We start from the raw sequence: 21123 nt of genomic DNA, 5'->3' as shown, positions 1-21123 counted from the left end.
TCCCTATTTGTAACAATACAATGACCTGTATGGTGGTACAGAAAATTTCTTCTACAAAATATAAACTTAAAAGTTCCTCTCCAGGAAAAGTGACCCTCTACTTCCATATCATCACTTAACTTTATCTTGACCTTAATTTTCTTTTTAAATACAAGAGCAATTTCATAAATCAGTCATCTGTGTGTTCAATCTTTGACCCTCACCTCTTAATTAAAACATAAAATGTGTTGTAATGAAAATGTTTGGTATTTTCCATTCCACTTATGATCTTTTACAAAAGTGCTGTTCTACAAGCATTTAGATATGAAAAAAGGTAAATTACAAAACCCACAATTTTTCTTTAAAAAAATCCAAACTTATATTAAGGGCACTTAGTAAGCAGCAAATGAACAAGGATTCATAATGGCCACTTACTTTTTCTTCTAATTAGCAAATGCTTTTTAAAATCAGCACCACAGGTAAATATGGTGTTTTAAGTCCCCCTCAGGTTCTTACAGGACCTTTGATTTTATAACTAATAACTAAAGTGTTATGACACAAAATTGTAACTACTGAATGTAAAATATCTTTTAGAAGGTTTTCTGTCCCTAATATTTGGAAGGAATTGAGATAGTCACTCTCTAAATCCTCCAGTGTGTTAAGAAGTGGCTGTAGTTACTGTTCATCAATTTTAGCTCTTTTGTAGGGCTTTTTACAGTAGATTCTTAGGTATAGTTCTCAATCACAGAAACATAGTAATGACAGACATCTAAATACAAAGTGCTTGAAATTATTTTGTCTTATTTTAAAATATCATCACCTCATCATTTGGTTGTTATTTGTACAAAGGTAATTTGTGCTGAGAATTACAAACTACAGACCCTGTTTTACTTCACAAAAAGAGACTATTAACAGTTGAAAAATTTAATACATTTCTTTAAAAAAACTCATGGAAATTTGTTATTAAATTGAAACTACCACAAAAGGAACAACAAATGACTTGACAATAAGTACCCTCAATTTTTTTAAAATTTTAGACAAGGGTAGTCAGAATTTCAGTTTACTAACTAATATTTACACAATTTATTCATATATTATGAAGTTACCACGAACAAGAAATCAAAAAAGAAATGACCTTGAAACCTAACTGAACTGCGTATTGCAGGAATACAAGCTATAGAATAAAAAAAAAAATTGCTTGTGCACAGTAGTTAGTTGAGAAAAGCTGCTCATTCATCTCTTGCCTTGTAAAAAAAAAAAAAGAAAAACAAAATTTTTCCAGAATTCACTCTAAATGATTAGCAAAGCCTTTAAAACCTTTAACATGTAGCAGGTAATTTATTTTCTTCTTCTATGTCTTCCACCCTTCCTTGGGTCATAAGGTGAGCAATGTTTCTCCAGATCATCAATGTGACTGCTCATATCATCAATTCAGCCAGTTATCTGGTCTGACATGGTCTGAAACTTGTCCTGCATCTGCTGGAGAAGTGTTTGAACCACAGAGGTCAGGTGCTGTACAGTTTCAGGGTCAGTCTCTGCCATAGCACCTCCTGATTGCACTCAGCTTCCCAGTTCATCTCTGGGAAAATACTCCATGAACTTTAAAATGGCACACAAGTGACAATTTTTATTTCAGCTGAGTATGGTTTATGAACCCAACTTAGAATGTTAGAATCAAAATTTGAAGGGAAGTATTTTTGAAACTGTGTCTCCAAGCACTTCAGATAATCAGTTATGGCTCTTACAATTAAATCTTTGGGAGGATTATTTTCCATTATAAAATCATCTGGAGCTGTGAGGAAACATTAGTAAGAATCATTCTTATCCTAGGCTTCCATACGTCAACCTTTTATTAAAACTTTCCATTTTATCTTTTAGCATAAATGTTATTTTTTTCCTCGAAGTGGCATGTTTAAATCATTGAGTTTTTTGAAAATATCTGACAAATAAGTTTTGAAAGCCACAAGTCGTTATGAAGAAGATTAATAAAATCGAATTTCTGCTCAGTCACAAATATAACTTCATCTTTGAATTTGAATAATCTGTTTAAACCTTGCACTCTTGAGAACCACATTATTTTTTTTCCTTTTCTTGTCAATTTTGGTGTACTATAATCTGGTAATGAAGATTCTACAGCCCTGTCATCAGTATTTTTATCACTTCTGCCTAAATTTAGCCACTTAACTATAACCAGAAAAACATTTTTGTCATAAAATATAAACAAGTATTCATAATATTTTCTAAGAAAAATCACTAGCTTTAGTTTATGAAATTACATTTGTTTGTGCTTAATTTAAAAAAAAATAGATGCTCAGAGTTACATATACATACCGCAGTGATGGAGAAATATTATTAAAGGCCTTTTGTCTTTACTTGCTGCAATTAAACACGTTTCTGTAAAAGAAGGAGATATTAGCGATTTTTAAAGTCAAACATTCTAACACAATGCAATTCATGATACATGCTGAGGAATGATGGTAGTTATGGGGTGCTTGGGTGCATGTGATTGAGCCCCAATTCTAAAATCACATTTCTCCCTAGCCTCAAAATACTATCCCAGGCGGTATCTTCCCAGTCCCAAGACACAGCCTGCCCCAGTAACAACTACTATCTTCCTTCCTAATATATCAACTAGCTGCACCTAAAGAATTTATTACTCTGAATCAGCTGTGTACTGGTGCAACAGGCTATGTACTGAGTCATATTGACATTTACTACTCATTGACCAATCATATATATCCTAGACTTAGATATATGTATACTCCCTTACATATCTTGTCTAACAAAACATCGATGAGAGCGACGTGGTATTTCTCAGTCAACCCTAACCTTTAGTCGATTTAGTGATGTTTCAGGCCTAAAAATCACACCTCCATGTAGTCCCTCATTGGGCTATTTCCCACTGAACTCTGAGTAAAATACCTGTTCAGTAGAAACCAAAAGTATATGTTCCATTAAGAACTAACCACTCCTTAACCCCTCCCATAACCTAATTAGCTTATTTGGCACATGTTTCATGATAGAATATCCTATATAAACTCTAACTGAATCCCTCTAAGGTTCCAGGTTCCCTAAGAACTCTTACCTGCTAAAAAGCATAATAAATCTTTACCTTGACCTCAACAGTACTTAAGTCCATGAATTCTTCTCCAGACAGCCCATGCAGGAAATTTCAGTCTTGAAGTTCCTGTGCTCTCACTCTTTCACTCCTCATCAGTAGGAAAATATTAAAAGTCTTTATTTTAAATAATTCAACTATTATGTTTCTGTAAGAGCAGAAAACTTTGTGTATATAGTAAAAACACTGGAATTCATAATATACAATAGTCTTGAATCTGAGTCAAGGTGTTCCTGGAAGCATTTGTTGGCATTGCATTCTATGATGTCATGTCAAATGCAAATGTTGTGTGATCAGAACCAAAACCAGAGTGAAGTCATGCAATGCAACACAGATAAGTGCTGCCAGAAACACTTCGGATCCATTACACATTTGATTTGGAATTAATTTTTGGTTGTTGCATGCTCAGAAACCTTTTACTGTTGCCACATTTTTGTTACTTCTACATTCAATTACATGACTTCATATGTGGTCACACCTCAGTTTATGAAGTGCTGGGTTAGGCAAGCATATATTTGACATTTGAACAATGTGGCCAGCCAGTGGGAGCTGAGCTTTCTGCAGTAGAGCTTGAATGTTTGATAGTTTAATTTAAGAAAGGATATCTGTGTATGGTATCATATCCTGTGCAGATGATCTTCAGAATCTTCCTGAGACAATTCAAATGGAAGCAATTCAATTTCCTGGCATGGCCCTGGTAGACTGTCCAGGTTTCACAGGCATACAATAATGAATTCAGTACAACAGCTCTGTAGACCTTCAGTTTGATAGTCTAATACCTCTTCTCTCCTATCCTTTCCTTTGGAACCTCCCAAACACTGAACTAGCTCTGGCAATGCATGTATCAACCTCATTATCAGTGTGTACTTCCCTGGAAAGTATAGTGCTAAGGAAAGTGAACTTATTCATAGCATTCAAAATTTCTTGATTTGCTGTAATTAATGGTTCCACATATGGATGGTGTGGTGCTACCTGATGACGTACTTGTGTTTTCTTGGTGTTATTTGTTAGACCAAAATTAGCATGAGCAGCAAAGAATTGATCCAAACTGTTGTATCTCATCTTCAGAGGCTGCATTGAGTGTACAATCATCTGCAAACAAAAAAATGATGCACCCATACTGACTCCACTTTGGTCTTGGCTTGTATCATTTTCAACTCAAATTTAGTGCCAGTGCAGTAACTGACCTTGATGCTACATTCATCCTCATTGAAGTCGTTAGAAACATTCCTGAAAATATCGTGGTAAAAAGTGTGGGAGCAAGCACATAGCCCTGCTTTATTCCATTGGTTACTGGGAAAGCACAAGAACATCATCCATTGTCCAGAATTCAGGCAAGCGTGTTGACATGAAATTGATGTACAATACTAATGAACTTCTTCAGACAATCAAATTTTGATGTACTTTTCCATAAACCTTCCCAACTGACAGTATCAAAGGCCTTGGTCAGATCTACAAACATTGTGTACAGACTTCTGAGCTGCCCTTGGGATTTTTCCTGGAGTCACCAAGCAGTGAACACCATTATGACTGTTCCTTAGACCTTTCTGCAGCAACACAGGGTCTCATGTAGATGACCATCTTTCGGGTGAAGAATCAGTCTATTAAGGAGGACATAAAAGCAAGACCCCCCTGTGATGGTCATGGAATATTCTATATCCTTTACTTTTAGAGTGATGGACAATGGAGGCAACTTTGAACTCCTGGGGGATAACATCCTCTTGCTATATAATCTGGAAAATTTCAGTTAGCTTTTGAGCAATAAACCCTTTCCCCTAGTAAACTTCATTTGGAATAGAATCAGCACCAGGTGCTTGGCTGCAGGAGAGGAGCCTATTAGCATTTAAAACCTATTCTTCAGTTGGAAAAGTATTTAGAGAGGTATTGACTTCAACCCTAGGTAAACAGTCAATGGCTTCAGCCTTGATACTAGTCCATTGAGAACATTATGAAAGTATTCAGCTTGTATCTCAAGAATCATGGCCTTATCACCAATGCATATGGCTCTATTAACACTGAGTCATTGAGATGGACTATATATCTTTAGTCCATAAATAGCCTTCAAAGCATCTAAAAGCACTTGAAATTGTTATTAAAAGTATAAAACTGAATTTCTTCTGCCTTCTTACTGAGCCAAGAATCCTGTATCTCTCTAAGCTTTACTTTTACTGCAATTAGATGTTGCCTGCTTAGAGATGCAGAAACTATCCCCCTGGCAAATGCTTTGAAATTCTAGTTTTTCATTTAGAAGTTTCTGAATTTCTCCATAATTTTCTTCAAACTACTCTTCATGTTTGCAAGTTTTCTGAGCTAGATGAGCAAATCCAGTACTGAACACTAAATATATGAAAGTTGCTCACTATTTTTCTGTTCCATTATTGCCAACCATATGTTGGATCATCTTTTCCTCCAAGTTAGTTCTCCACTCAGAGAAGTGCTAATCTGCTAAAATTAAGTCTTTTGCTAGATATTTTGCCTTGGGGTCACAGTTTTTCTTGAACATGAATATTTAATTTGAAGAGAATAAGTCTCTGATCAGTCTAGCACTCTGCACCACATATTGCCTTTGTCAATTTCACATCCTGTCTCTTCTCCTTACAATAACATAGTCTATTAAATACCAATGTTTACTACAAGGGTGCATCCATGAAGTTTTCTTGCATTTAGTTAAATGGAAGACAATTTTGGTGATGAGAAAGTCATGATATGCACAAATCTCCAGTAGTAAGTGACCATTGCTATTATTGTTTCCTACTCCATTCCTCTCAAGGACTCCCTGCCATGTCTGGTACTCTAGAATTTAAGTCACTTAAAATTATAAGCTTTTCCTCTTTTAGTCTTCATAAAATTTTTCTTTGACCTCATCAAATTTCATCATAAGAGAGCATAGACACTGATGATGGTGACATGGAATTTTCCTGCAAGAGATAACTGCATTATCATGAGCCTGTCATTCTCTTCTTTTAGTTGACATACAAACTTATTGACTAGATCAGTTTTGATTGTAAAACCTGATTCAGCTTCATGATACTCCCCTTCACTATGGTCACTCCAGAAAATATGTTTCCTGCTCCAACTTTGGTAAACTGGTCTTCATTTCCCCTTTTTTCACTCAGGGCTGCCATTTAAATGTGATACATGCTGGCTTCCCTTGGAACCAGAGCTCTTCATCTTTCTTATTAGTTTTGTGTGGTCAATAAGTGCTTGCACATTCCGTGTACTGATGGTGAGTGGAATCATTCTTGCAGAAGCTTTTGTACATTATTTTGTGTGTGTGCTTCAACCATAGTGTGGGATCCTTGCTTGCCATGATAACCAAGCCAGGGTTGGGTAGGCAAACAATTTATAGGGCACCTTTTCTAGACCCCTTTCTCATATGAGGAGTAGAGCAGTGTGGTCATTAAAAGGCTACTCAGAGACCCAGGGGACTGCTGGATTCTACTGCTACTTCCAGTGAGGACTCCTATCTGCAGGGTTGTGACTACAGCTCTCAGTGTATCCCTACCTACTGCTTCAAAATAGGACTTTGAAATAGATAAAAATAGTAAAAGGGTATGGGTAATGTCTTTTGATTTGTACATAAATTGGATTTAAGTGAGGCAAAGTTGCATAAAGTCATCTGTTTCACTCTCTCTTCCAGAGTTGTCACAGTCCAGTGGTCTGACAGAGTAAGATGACTGGGGATGTTCAAAATGCAGTGGATAACCTTGGTATTTTCAATATCTAGCCAAGCTCTAAAGTGCCTGGTTTATTTAGTTGCCTTCATGCCTGATGTAACATATTGTTCTCATACACCCATTCTACCAGGGGAAGTCTTCACATACCTAACACATGGTCCTAACCTGCCAATAAGCTTGAGACTCTTTGGTTACTTTCATTCAGGTTTAGCCCATCTACAAAAATGGTTTACCAGAGTGTTGCCACAGCTTCTTTGAGCCAGAGGTGAGAGGCGGATCAGGTAGGCACCAAAGATGCAAAGCAGCTCTGAATTGACTTGGCAGCCCTCATATCAGAGGTACTAGTCTTCTCTGAAGTCACACCCCACATCCTCTGGACTGATCAGCAATAATGAAAACACTAACAAGGGCTTGTAATCTATAACATTAGAATAACAATCCTCAACCACTCAGATCTATCACCCTGGAGCCCCGGAAAAAAATGTAGTTATTCTTGTTCTGAGGACCTAATTTGTCAGTGCATGTAGAAGTTAGAACAAGGACCCCTGAGTCTATATGTGCTGCATAATCCAAATTGCATTATTATGATTTTGTGGACCCTTCTTTAGTTGCTTTTAACTCCTACAAATATTAAAGAAGAAATTCATTATTTGTGGTCAAATCATTCCATTTCTAATGGTAGTTGCTCCAGCCCGCATGCCCCAATTTCCTACCCACCTGCATATGTTCTGTTCCTAAGCATCCATGAGTCCCTTTTCCTGGCAGTGAAATGCAATTTTGGGAAGTATGACTCTTTTTCAGAAGAAAAAAATTCATCTGTTGAATTAATTCCTACTAGATAAAAAGGCATAGTTTCTCATCACATAAATATACCTCCTTCTATGCCCCTTAAGCACATACTTTGATGTAATCCTTTAATTTTCACTTCGAGTGCAAACCTTATCTTTCTTTCTTTTTTTTTTTTTTGGAGGGGGAAAGTCAAGGCAATGGGGGTTAAGTGACTTGCCCAAGGTCACACAGCTAGTAAATGTGTCAAATGTCTGAGGCTGGATTTGGAACTGTCTCCAGGGCTGGTACTCTACTCACTGCACCACTTAGCTGCTTCAAAGCCTCATCTTTCATTATCAGTATTTCATCACTCTCCACCACTGATCTGACACTTTTCAGTCATAGTTCCCTAATGAGAGATTATCATTTTTCTTCCCATCTCTGGAAGACTATGTCTTGACCTCACTTATGTCTCATGCATGATCTACATATGCACTATGAATGCTCCATATATGTTCTATTCTACATGTTTTATGCTGTCTTAGTGTATCCACTGTATCACTTCCTTTTTCAGATTTTTTTAACTTATCTAAGAAAATGAAATATAGATCACATCAATTCAGCTTTTTCTGTCTTCCTTCCTGAGATTCCCTCAGTCAGAATGCCCCTTAGATACTTTTGTTCCATAATGATCCTTCTTTATTCTCGTTTTTACCCATTGATGCAATTTTTAAACAATAGTCCACAAAATATGAGAAAATTGGATTTCATTGCTTTTTTCCTTGATTATGGTACTTATTTTCCATTTAATTTTCCTAATTTTTGAGAACCTTTGTGTAATTTTTGTGTCTCCTTTTCCAGAATAGTAATATTTCTACTGAATCTTTCTTTAAAAAAAGTTATTATTTTTACACTGATGTTTAGGCACTCTTTTGGAGGGATTTATTTTGCATTGCATCTTGAGTTCCTTGGCTTTTAAAAAAATACTGTTCCATTATTTTCTCTGGTTTACTATGAGTATAGAGTAATCCTGGGTTATTCAAACTGACCTTCTCTTATAGATAAAAGTCTTTCTCCTGGCTGTTTGCATAATTCATTGTTTGGCATTTTAAATCCTTAAATTTAATCATTATTTGCTTTGTAGTTTCAAGTATGTTTTCTTCCTTTGAATTCAATCAGTACTTTGTCTTTTGTATTCAAAAGTTTTGGGAAATTTTCTTATATTATTTCTTGCAGCGTTTTTATTCAGAGATGGTTTTTAATTTTGAAATATTTTTCTTCTATAGATAGGAAGAGACCAATGATGTCTATGTCTGTGCAACTTGTCTATAAGATAATTCACTCTGTCTTTTATAAAACTTGCATGTTTCTTCAGTTGTTGTCTTTTGCTTTATTTCTGCCAAATTTTATCCTCCTTTAGTTTTGAATTGCTTTGCTATCTTTTTCAGTTCTTCAATTATTTTGGATAGTTTATCTGTTGTATTTTCAGTTATGTACTCTATTGTTACCTTCATTATTTGTGTTTTGAGATGTTGGATATCCCACGTTATTTCTATCCTCATAAATCCTTTCAAAGGATTTTCTTTCTATTTTGAACCATTCTAGAGCTTCCCGTTCTTTCATTATCCCTACAAAAGCCCCACAACTCTACATTTTATTTGATTTTGTGACTCAGATTTCTTCTTGATGTAATACTTATTCAATATGACATTTTTTGTTAAATTTATTTTTTTAATTTCATCTCTGTGGGTTTCTCTGTTGGTTTATATGCTTGTAAAATGGGTGTATTTGTCTTTCTCTATTAAATATTGTGTCATTCAGTCTTTTGCCTTTTATTTCTAGTAGCTTGGCTCTGGTATGACACTTCAGTCGTAGGCCCCTTTAACCTTCATCACTTCAATATGCATATTTTATCCTATATAGATCAGTGAGTCTAGACATTTCAAGCCTTCTCTAATTGGTGGTGGGGTAGGCAGTTCAACTGTTTCCATATCAAGAATAAACTTTTTTGTGGCAGGGGGAAATTGACTATAATAGGTTTTAAATTCACTTTTCTTTGGACACAGAAAGCCCTTCTCCAGCCAGCTGTGGCCTGTCACTTCGTCTGCCAGCCCAACCTACAATCTTTTCCCATTGCATTCTTTTTCCTTCATATAAATTGGTAAAATCATAAATTTTTCAACTATGTGGTTTCAGATAGAATTATTGTTGTGAGAGGATGGAGAAGTAGCTACCAAAACTGGAACCTAAAACATAAGCCTGAGGTTGCAGGTGTTTGAGAAACATTAATGAGTTTTTAAGAATTCATGTTTCCTAATGTTATTTCTTGAGGTTATTTCCAGGTATGGTGTTTTTGTCTTCTCAGCTTAGAGAGTCAGTTTTAAGTATTCTAGATTTGATGAATATTTATTTTTTTCCATGTTGTTAGGTTGGAGAGAATTTGAAACTCACAACTGCACAGTCTTACCAATCATATGTAATTCATTTACTTCTATCCTTTTTTCTTCCTTTCTTGCTTCCTTTTTTATTATCTCTCTTTCCCTCCTTTCCTTAGGGAAAAATTATAAATTTAACAAAGAATTTCTAAAAAATGTCACTATTAAGCACTGAAAACCCATTACTAAAAGTTCTCATAGATAAATGCCGTAGAAACTATGGCAAATTCAAAATTTATTATTATGAATGGTAGGAGGAGATGAGCTCATATTTCACCTTCAGAACAGTATGCGATGATGCACTCTTTTTCACTAAACCAGCTTGTATTTGCCTTGCGCTACAACATTTGGGTTTCTTGTTTGCAAGCTGAGTACAGATCTTGTGTCTGTTCTGTGTTTGCCATATAACCTCTATTATAGAACATCTATCCATTTATAACACACCATAAATCATAACGGCAAATGTGCTTTTAATGCTAATGGATTATGGAGACCTCTTTCCTTACGTCTTCTGTCTTTTTGTCTTCTCTTTCCCCTTTACTATTTCTCTTGCCCTCTTTTTACATTTCTTATATCTTTTCTACTTGCCTCTTTCCAGCCACTCTCTCATTACTTTTGCACATATTATATTCTCAAGTTCCCTTTTCTTCTGTTAGAATATTATTTGAGATAGAAGAACCACTCAATATCTATCTTTATAGACATAACTTACTTTTACTTCATTTAGAGGTCCCAAGGTTGCTTCCCCTCACCAAGAAGCAATTTTGCTGTTGCATAAAAATATATACCTGATTTATTAAAACTTTAATAAATCAATAGTAGAGATTGTATATATGTATTAGAAGGGGGGTTCTTTGCTTCTGTATCTTCCTCTGAAGATGAACCCTCATCTTCTCAATTTTCAATAGTAACTCTGTGGTTGAACTTTTTTTTCTCCTTTGTCTATGCATGTTTTTAAAATCTGTAGTAGCTCAGTTTTTATACTTACTTCTAGTGCTAGGGCATGAAGGATGATGCCTCTGTCCTCAGATCCATCCTTCAGATCTGACCTCTGGCTTGGAATTAAAACTGAGACCTCCAGCCTCATATAAGTGGCCATAGCCAGTGGTGACCCCATCCCATTGTTTCTGCATTAACTGATGGGTGCTGTTTCTTTCTTGCATACGGTCACCTTTTGACATCATCACTGGATCTTGTGTTCTTTGTCATCCGAGATTGCCTTGATATTCCCTGCATCAGACAGCCAACACTCTTCACCTTTGTGGGTAAGAGTGTGGGGTGTAAAAGTTCCTGCAGGTGTGGCCAAGGCTATCTTTCAACCTGGCTATCTGTAGGACTTGCTGTTTTTTGTTTAAGCAGACCTAGGACCTAGTCTGTAGGTCTTTACACTTCACATGGATGAAATCTTGTTCTGGGACTTTTCTTCAGATATTCTCCCATTGTCCCAGGAGGAACCTTGTTCTTCACCTACTCTTATTTATTTTTACTGGTCAGTATTCACCCTGAAGTGCTGTTTTATCTCTTTTGTAGGGGAAAATATTGAGAGCTTAGAATTTTCTAACCTATTCTGCCGTCTTCCCAGAATCCTCTCTCTCTCTTGTTTTCAAACTATTAAATCATGCTGCCTCAATTAGCTATACATAGAACTTTCTTGAGCTTCTTAGAATCTTTTACCTCAATAATTCAATGTTACCTTAAATATCTTTAATTGCCTACATGCATGTGTTTGTGTGTGTATGAGTTTGTATGTGAGCATACAACACAACAGACAAATCTACTAAATCAGACCTTGGGCCAGGGATAACACTTAAAAACATCTCTTTATGTCTTATCCTCCAGTATGCTAAATCAGCATTTCTGGGAATATGACTTTGGGAAAGTATTAGTTCTGAAAATATAATCAAAATATTCTAGAATTGCTGATTCAGCAAAGCAAGTGATGAGCAGCATGAAGAAGGGCAAAGATTTATGGCAGCTTTTAAGCTGAGGGCCAAATCTTGAGGATGAGGTAAGGTAGATTCTGTGAATGCTGTGAGTCCATTTGTGTGGAATGCTAGGGACGATCCCATGGTTTAGATAAATGTGCTTATAAACTCTGAAAGACCCTGCTATGGAAATGGCATACTTATTTTTAATGCCATGAGTATTGTTTTATGGCTTTGTTGTTTTTAAGTACAGCTTAAAGAATAAAATGGTAAATTGCATTTACTAGTTAGGTGCCTCATTCCTAAGTGACAGATGTTGAAAGAGCATCCATTAAATTTCAGTTCCAATTTCTCATCATGCAGTGTAACTGATCCCTCTGAAAAGCTGTGCCAGCTGAGCAAAACCTCAGGAAGGTTGTATCAAGATGAAAAGTTTTTTGATTATTGGTTGACTGATGTTCTGAATGTTCATTGACTTGTTCTAGCCTAGCTAAGTTCAAAGAGGTTTCACCATCAAATTGATCGAAGAGAAACCCGTTTTTTGGCTATAAGAACTGTCAAAAACTTTTTTTAAGTTATCAATCAATTTCCATCCAACAAATCAAGTGAAGAAGAATTTCTTGAGCATCTACTCTGTGTTTGGTGCCTAGCACTGTACTGGACAGAGAAAGGAAAATAATGGAACCATTCAGGTCAATAGAAACCCAAGAATTCATGCAAAGATTTCAGTACTTCTGGACTTAGATGGGGAAAATATATTTTTATTTTCATTAACCTCTAACTGAAAGTTTGCATTTCCTTCAATTATAGATATATGTAACAAGCATTAATCTAAGAAGACCACAAGACTGCTAAGAGGGCCTATGATGCCCCTGTGACTGCAAAGTGGGATCTTTTGCTGTTTTTGTTTTAGTGTAATCAAGAAGTATAATGCCTCTATTTGTTCCAGGATCCAAGATCATAAGGTCAAGGGTCCTGGGATGGTGGAGTGTGATGGCAATCAAAGTGGAATATTTTGCTGTTTTTCTTTTAGTATAATCAATGCCTCTGATTGAATCTTGCCTTTATCAACCAAGAGTCTTTACTAAGAGTAAAGTATAGAAACCTGAGTTTCTTTAACTAGACACAGTATATGTATCTGTATTGTTAATGTGATTAAAGATCTTCCCTACCCATTAATGGGCCTGCCCATTAAGAGGAGTCTGATTAGGGAAGATGTGTAGGAAAGTCCATACCTTTTGTTAATGAAGCACTTGTTCTCAAGGTTTGGGATGGTCTCTGGCTCTGACAAGTATAAATACTCTGAGGGTGAGGTTTTACTTTGGGGATTAACTTTTGAAAGTATCTTTGTATGCCAGACAAGTCTCTGGGAAGCCACTAAGGAGTCCTCTGGATTTGAAAATCCAAATGTTGGTGCTTCCTTCTCTGGAAACTATGGTCAGAGAGTTGGACCTGTCTGTTGATTTGTGATATATGCATTGTTTATGTCAGACAGTTTGGAAGTGCTCTCTGTTATTTCCTGAACTAGGAGAATGATACATGTGCTTGATTAAAGGAGACTGATAACCTCTCAAAAGCTGTCTTTTAGCAGATCAAAGAACCTGTGATAGCAGGCCCCTTGTGTATGTTGGGGTACTTACTGATACATTCCCACTCTCCCAAAAAGATAAAGAACTCTTTCTATAGGACTTCACAATTGTGATCATGTGCATAGTACCCAAATGATCCAGACACCAGAATCTAGAAATATTGAAGTAACTAAAAAATACAAAGATACCTAAACCCTAAGTTATCAGTCTTTTCTTTAAACTACACATGATACAAGTGTGGGAAGAATTCTAAAATGAATTTAACTATGGCTTCTTCAAGGATAACACCAGCAAATATACTGTGATCCTTATAAAACCAAATCCATTCAATTCAAAAGAGTCCTTCTTAAATAAATATTATGTGCATAATCCCAAGCTAGATGCTATGAGGAGGTGAGTTAATAAGTAATAATATTAGTAGTAGCAATAGTAGCAGTAATAGTTGTATCAGTAGTCACATTCATATGGCACTTTCAGTTTCCCAAATCATTTTCCTCTCAATAACCCTTGTAAGGTAGACAGTGTAAGCAGAAAAATGGCTTTGGTTACATCAATTGCATCAGTGACAGTAATAGCTTTAAAAGCTCTCACATGTTAGAGGGGTTGGACAACTCATTATAAAGCCTGAAAGAGACCTTTTTCTGGTGTTGGGTTCAGGACCTTTTTGCAATACCGATATGCAGTTCTAAGACACAACTCCAGAGTGAAGAGGAGTACTGGCACTTGTAGTCACAGAGGAACAGGTACCCTGTTCATAGTTCCAGAGTGGGGAAAAAAGGGGTTTTGGTCTTTTACAAGGTAATTGGTGCCCTGGTCTCAATTCTAAAGCAGAATGAAACACTTATGCATGTGGCTGCAGGAAAGCAGGGGGTCTAATCAGTTCCAGGACCAAGAGGAATAGTAGGACTTAGATTTGTAGCTACAGGGGAGTAAAGCCCTTCCTTGGTAAAGATCAGAGTTTAAACAAGGAAAGCAGTAACCACACTTCTCTTTAGAGTGTACTATCTTGAAAGCACAAAAAATATATCACCAGAACTGGCTCTGAAAAGAGCATCATTGAAAAATCTGAAATGTTGGGACAGGACCTCCTCCAGAGGTGCAGTTTTCAACTTCAACAATGTTAAAAGTCAAGAAATAGGCTAGGAAATGAGCAAACAAAATAAGAAAAAAGAACCTGACCATAACAAATTACTGTGTTGGCAAGGAAAAGCAACAAACAGTGAAAGATAATGATATCAAATAACAAAGGCATTTCTTTAAAAAAAAAAAATATGAATTGGATACAGTTTAACAAGGATTCCTGGAAAAGCTCAAAAAGGGTTTTAAAGATCAAATAAGTTAGGCAGAGGAAAAGTCAGGAAAATAAATGAGAGAAATGCAAGAAAATTATGAAAAGAGAGTCAACAGCTTGTGCAAAAAGGCACAAAAATATTGAAGAAAATAATTCCTTAAAAACAGAATTGGTCAAATTAAAAGAGGCACTGAAGGGAATACATGCTAAGAAAAATGTGCGAATTGGAAATAGAAGCACAAAACTTCATTGAAAGAAGAAAAGAATTCCTTAAAATTAGAATTGGCCTGATAGAACAAGAAATATAAAAACTTATGAAGAAAACAATTATTTAACTCACAGCTCCACCATCAATGAAGTAGAATTCAAACTCCATCTTCTTCAACATTTAGCATCTTCCTATTTTGTCATGTTAACCAATCTGCTGGTGTGATGTGGTACCTCAGAGTTGTTTTGATTTGTACCTCTCTGATTAATAGTGATTCAGAGCATTTTTTTCACATGAATATGGATAACTTTAATTTCCTTCTCTGAAAACTGCCTGTTCATAACCTTTGACCATTTACCATTTGGAGAATGACTTGTATTCTTGCACATTTGACTCAGTTCTATACCAATTTTAGAAATGAGGCTGTTAACACAGACATTAGTTGCAAAAATTCTTTCCCAGTTTTCTGTTTCCCTCCTAATCTTGGTTGCAATGGACTTGTTCCCTGCTCCTGTGATTTGTTTGTGGTATCAGTCTTTATACCTAGATCATGTATCTATTTGGACTTTATTCTTGCATACAGTGTCAGGCATTGGTCTATGTCCAGTTTCCACCACACTGTTATACAGATTTCCCAGCAATTTTTGTCAAATAGTAAGTTCTTATCCCAGAAGTTGGGGTCCTTGGGTTTATCAAACAGTAGACCGCTGTATTTAGTAATTACTGTGTCTTGAGTACCTAACCTATTTCACTGGTCTACCTCTCTAATTTTTAGCCAGTACCAACTGGTTTGGATGATTGCTACTTTATAATACAATTTGAGATCTGGTAGGGCTAGGTCACCTTCCCTAGCATTTCTTTTCATTAATTCTCTTGATATTCTGGACCTTTTTGTTTTAAGATGAATTTTGATATTATTGTTTCTAGCTCTGCAAAGTAATTACCTGATAGTTTGATAGGTATGGCATTGAATAAATAAATTAATTTAGGTAGAATTGTCATTTGTATTATATTAACTTGGTCTACCCATGAGCAACTGATGTTTTTCCACTCTTTTATATCCAACTTCATTTATACTAAAAGTGATTGGTAATTTGGTTCACATATTCCCTCGATTTGTTTTGGCAAGCAAATCACGAGATATTTTATATTGTCTACCACAGCTTTAAATGGAATTTCTCTTTCTATTTCTTACTGTTGAATTTTGTTAGTAACATATAGAAATACAAATGATTTATGTGGGTTTACTTTGTAACCTGCAACTAGGTCAAAGTATTTATTATTTCAAGTAGGTTTTTACCTGATTCTCTAAATGTATCATCATATCATTTTAAAAGAGTGATAACTTAGTTTCTTCTTTACCTATTCTAATTCTTTCAATTTCTTTTTCTTCTCTGTTGCTAAAGCTAGCATTTCTAGTACCATATTGAATAACAATAATGATAATGAACATCCATGTTTCATCTCTATTCGTATTAGAAATACATCTAGCTTATTACCACTTCATATAATGCTTGCTGATTATATTAGGTAGGTGCAGCTTATCATTTTATGGCAGGCTCCATTTGTTCCTATATTCTCCAGTGTTTTCAATAGGAATGGGTGTTGTATTTTGTCAAAAGCATTTTCTGTATCTATTGAGATAATCATATAGTTTCCATTCTTTTTTTGTTGATATGATCAGTTATGCTGATAGTTTGCTTAATATTGAACTAGCCATGCATTCCTGGTATAAATTGTACCTGATCATAGCTCTTGTGATAAGTTGCTATTTTCTTTGTGCTAATACCTTATTTAAAATTTTTGCATCTATATTCATTAGAAAAATTGGTCTATAATTTTCTTTGTCTGTTTTAGCTCTTCCTGGTTTAGATATCAAAAGCATATTTGTATCATTAAAAGAATTTGGTAGGACTCCTTTCACCAACTTTTCCAAATAGTCTATACAGTATTGGAATTAACTGTTCTTTAAATGTTTGATAAAATTCACTTGTAAATCCACCTAGCCCTGGAGATTATTTCCTATGGAATTCATTCATTGATGGCTCATTCAATTTATTTTTCATTGAAACTTTAATTAATTAATTTATGTTTAGTTTACAACATATATTTTGACAAGATGTTGAATTCCAAATTTTCTCCACATATCTCCCCTCCCCCCACCCCAAGACACCACGCATTCTGATTACCACTTCTCCCTATCTGCCCTGCCTTCTATCACATCCCTCCTTTCTCTTATCCCCATCTTTTCTCTTTTCTTGTAGGGCAAGACAGATTTCTGAACCCTATTACCTGTACTTCTTATTTTTAGTTGCATGGAAAAACAATTCTCAACATTTGTTCCTAAAAAATTTGAGCTTCAACTTCTTTCCCTTCCTCCCTCTTATTTCCACTAAGGAAGCAAGCAATTCAGTATAGGCCATATACGTGTAGTCATGCAAAAGATTTCCAGAATAGTCATGTTGTGAAAGAGTAACTATATTTTCCTCCATCCTATCCTGTCCCCCATTTATTTTACTCTCTCTTTTGTCTTTGTCCCTCCCCAAAGATGTTTATTTCTAATTACTCCTTTCTCCCATTTGCCCTCCCTTCTATCATGCCCCCCACACCTTATTTATCCTCTTCTCTCCTAATTTCCTGTAGTGTAAGGTGGATTTTCACACCAAATTGAGTGTGCATGCTATTCCCTCCTTAAGCCAAATGTGATGAGAGTAAGCTTCGATTTTTCCTTCTCACTTCCTCCCCTTTCCCCCTCCATTGGAAAAGCTTTTTCTTGCTTCTTTTGTGAGAGACAATTTGCCTCATTACATTTCTCCCTTTTTCTTCCCAATATATTCCTCTTTCACCTCTTGGTTTTATTTTTTAGATATCATCCCTTCCTATTCAACTTACTCTGTCTATGTATATACATACATACATGCATACATACATCATATATCTATATCTATCTATCTATATATATTTATATCTATATCTATATCTATCTATATCTATCTATCTATATCTATATATATCTATATCTATCTATCTATCTATCTATCTATCTATCTATCTATCTATCTATCTCTATATATATAATCCCTCCACCTACCCAAAAACTGAGAAAAATTTCAAGAGTTGCAAATATTATCTTTCCATTTAGGCATGTAAATAGTTCAACTTTAGTAAATCTCTTATGATTTTTCTTTCCTGTTTACCTCTTCATACTTCTCTTGAATCTTGTGTTTGAAAGTCAGATTTTCTATTCAGCTCTGATCTTTTCATCAAGAATGCTTGGAAGTCCTCTATTTCAGTGAATGACCATTTTTTTTCCCTTGAGTATCATATTTTATTTTTCTGGATAGTTGATTCTTTAATCCTAGTTTCTTTGACTTCTGGAATATCATATTCCAAGCCCTTCAATCCCTTAATGTAGAAGTTGTTAAATCTTGTGTTATCCTTCTGTATTTCCACAATACTTGAATTGTTCCTTTCTGGCTGTCTGCAATATTTTCTCCTTGACCTGGGAACTCTGGAATTTGACTACAATATTCCTAGAATTTTTCTTTTGGGAGTTCTTTGAGGAGGTGATTAGTGGCTTCTTCCAATATGTATTTTACCATCTGGTTCTAGAATACCAGGGCAGTTTTCCTTGATAATTTCATGAAAGATGTCTAGGCTTTTTTATTGATCATGACTTTCAGGTAGTCCCATAATTTTAAATTATCTTTTCTGGATCTATTTTCCAAGTCAGTTGTTTTTCTAATAAGATATTTCACATTGTCTCCTTTTTTTTCATTCTTTTGGCTTTGTTTTGTAATTTCTTGGTTTCTCAAAAAGTCATCAGCTTCCATCTGCTCCATTCTAATTTTTAAAGAATGATTTCCATCAGTGAGCTTTTGAACTTTCTTTTCCATTTGGCAAATTCTGCTTTTTAAAACATTCTTCTCCTCATTGACTTTTTGGACCTCTTTTGTCATTTTGGATGGTCTATTTTTAAAGGTGTTATGTTCTTCAGCATTTTTTTCAGTCTACTTTATCAGGCTCTTGACTGCCTTTTTCTGATTTTTCTGGCATCATTCTCATTTTTCTTCCCAATTTTTCCTCCACCTATTTTACTTGATTTTGAAAACTCTTTTTGAGATCTTCCATGGCCTCAGACCCTTGCATATTTTTTTGGAGGTTTTGGATGCAGAAACCTTGACTTTTAGGTCTTCCTCTGATGTTATGTTTTTTTCTTCCTCATCTGAAAGGATAAAAGAAAATACCTAATCACCAAGAAAGTAGCCTTCGATAGTGTTATTTTTTCCCTTCTTGGGGCATTTTTTCAGCCAGTTACTTGATTTTTTGAGTCCTTTGTCAAATGGAGGGTATGCTCTGGGGACCTATAAGTTATCAGTTCCTCTAAGGTGGCATAATCAAGGAAGAGTTTACTTCTGTCCTAGCCTGCACTCTGGTCTGGAAGCAACCACAAGCTTTTCTGCCCAGGGTCTGTGAGTAGGATTCCATCTCTAGAGCCTCCACCAGCTCCACCATCCAGTGCTCCTCCTCACCCCAGGACTGTCATTCAGGGCTGATATCCAGAGCAGCTGCTCAATTTCCCTGGGTCTTTAGCAGAGGACTCAAAAAATGGACACTACGGTAGCAGCGCTGTGACCTGGAATAGGGGCCAGACCACATTCCCTTCTCACCCAGGTAAAAGAGCTTTCTCACTGACCTTTGAAGATGTCTTAGGCATTTTTGGGTTGAGAAATCTGGAAACCACAAATCCTGCCTGTGATTCTGCATTTTGAAGTCTGAACCAGTCCTGTCTCTCTCCAACGCCCCACCAAGGCTGGGCTGCACTCCATGGGCTATACTCTCCTCAAAGACCAGTGAGATAGACCTGTTGTCCTTCCAGGCTGGCTTGGGATAGAAATCTCTTTCTGTCCTTTGTTTAGTGGCTTCTGCTACTCTAGAATTTGTTTAGAGTAATTTTTCACAGGTATTTTATGGGCTATGGGAGGAGAGCTACAGTAGGTCCATCTTTCTACTCCATCATCTTGGCTCCACTCCTCTCAGTTTCTTTTCTGAGAAGTGGTTATTTAAGTGTTCATATTCCTCTTCTGTTAATCTGGCCAATTTATATACTTTTAAACATTCATCCTGGAAAGCAATTTGGAACTATGCACAAAGGACTACAAAAATGTACCTGCCCTTTGACTCAGCAATATTGCTTCTAAGACTGTATCCCAAAGAGATAATAAAAATAGGAAAGGGTCCCACATGTACAAAAATATTTGTAGCAGCTCTCTTTGTGGTGGACAAGAACTGGAAATCAAGGGGATGACTATCACCTGGGGAATGATTGAACAAGTTGTGGTATATGAATATAATGAAATACTAATGTGCTGTAAGAAATAACAAACAGGAAGATTTCAGAGAGTCCTGGAAAAACTTATGTGAACTGATGCTGAGTGAAATGAGCAGAACCAGGAGAACAATATACACAGTAACAACCACAGCTTTTGAGGCTTGTTTCTGATAGACTTAGCCCTTCACAGGAATGCAAGAACCTAAAATATTCCTAAAGGACTGTTGAGGCAAAATCCTGTCCACATCCAGAGAAAGAAGTATGGAATTGGAACACAGAAAGAAGTAGACTATTTGTCCCTGTGTTATGTTTTGTTTTGGTTTTTCTCATGGTTTTTCCCATTTGTTTTAATTCTTCTATGCATCATGACTAATGTGAAAATGTGTTTCATAAGAATGTACGTGTAGAACGCATATAAGATTGCATGCCATCTCAGGAAGGAAGGGAAGAGGGAGTGGGAGAAAGTCTAAGATTTATGGAAGTGATTGTAGAAAACTGAAAGCAAATAAATTAATGATAATAAAAATAAAATAATTATTTAAATTTTAGAATTGAGAAAATGGAAGCTAATGACTCCAGGAGACATCAAGGTACAATAAAATAAAATCAAAAGAACAAAAAAATTAAGGAAAATATGAAAGATCTCTTCTGAAAAACCATTGACTAGGAAAATAGATCAAGGAGAGATAATTTAGGAGTTATTGGACTACCTGAAAATTATGGCAAAAAAAGAAGGTAAGCAGCACAGTTCAAATGCTTATCCAGAAAAAAAAAAAGTCTTGATATCACAGAACCAGAGGG

At 35.7% G+C, this 21123-nt stretch overlaps 1 pseudogene; it reads right to left on the bottom strand.

Moving 5' to 3' along the window:
• Positions 1–1298: 1298 nt before the first annotated feature.
• LOC140509209 (heat shock factor-binding protein 1 pseudogene) lies at positions 1299–1587 on the bottom strand (annotated as a pseudogene).
• Between the last annotated feature and the right edge of the window lie 19536 nt (positions 1588–21123).

Source organism: Notamacropus eugenii, chromosome 5 (genome assembly GCF_028372415.1).
Source record: "Notamacropus eugenii isolate mMacEug1 chromosome 5, mMacEug1.pri_v2, whole genome shotgun sequence".
Taxonomy (NCBI): Eukaryota; Metazoa; Chordata; class Mammalia; order Diprotodontia; family Macropodidae; genus Notamacropus; species Notamacropus eugenii.
The sequence above is the reverse complement of the archived record's forward strand: the minus strand, read 5'-3'. Positions and strand labels throughout refer to the sequence as shown.